This window comes from Chrysochloris asiatica, unplaced genomic scaffold (genome assembly GCF_000296735.1).
Source record: "Chrysochloris asiatica unplaced genomic scaffold, ChrAsi1.0 scaffold00092, whole genome shotgun sequence".
Classification (NCBI taxonomy): domain Eukaryota; kingdom Metazoa; phylum Chordata; class Mammalia; order Afrosoricida; family Chrysochloridae; genus Chrysochloris; species Chrysochloris asiatica.
The window spans coordinates 10,885,516-10,886,525 of record NW_006408610.1 but is presented as its reverse complement, the minus strand read 5'-3'; positions in this window follow the sequence as shown (position 1 = coordinate 10,886,525).

Genomic DNA, 1,010 nt, shown 5'->3' with positions numbered 1-1,010 from the left:
AGAATGGCTGGTAGGTTCAAACTGCCAACCTTGAGGTTAGCAGCCCGATTCATAACCACTACACTCTCAGAGCTCCTTAGAAACAGCTATAGATATCCATTAATAATCAGAACATGGAATGTATGAAGTTATGAATTTAGGAAAATTAGAAGCTGTAAAAAATGTAATGGAATGCATAAACATTGATATGTTAGGCATTAGTGAGCTTAAATGGGCTGGTATTGGCAATTTTGAATCTGATAGTTACATGGTTTACTATGCTGGCAATGAAAAATTGAAGAGGAATGGCGTCACATTCATCATCAAAAAGAACATCTCAAGATCTATTGTGAAGTATAATGATAGGATGTTTTCCATACATCTACAAGGAAAACCAATTAATATAAATATTATTCAAATTTATGCACCAACCACTAAAGCCATTGGTGAAGAAATTAAAGAATTCTACCAAGATGTTGAGTCTGAAATTGATTAAACATGCAGTCAAGATGTATTTGGCAATTACTTGTGATTGGAATGCAAAGGTTGGAAACAGAGAAAGGATCAATCATTGCAAAATATGGTCTTGGTGATAGAAATGATGCTGGCAATTGCATGATAGAATTTGCAAGACCAATGGCTTCATCATTGTAAATATCTTTTTTAAACAACATAAAACACTTGGGCTTCACCAAATGGAATACAGAGATATAAATTTGTCTACAGTGGAAATTACTCCATATCATCAGATGGTGGATAAAGCTCCATATCATTAGCCAAAACAAGGCCAAGTGCAGACTATGGAACAGTCCATCAATTGCTCCTATGCAAACACAGGTTGAAGCTTAAGAAAATTAAAACAAGTCCATGAGAGACAACATATGATCTTGAGCATATCCCATCTGAATTTGGAGTTCATCTCAAGAATGGATTTGATGCATTAGACACAAATGACCAAAAACCAGAAGAGTTGTGGGATGACATCAGGAACATCATACAGGAAGAAAGCCAAAGGTCATTAAGAAGACAGG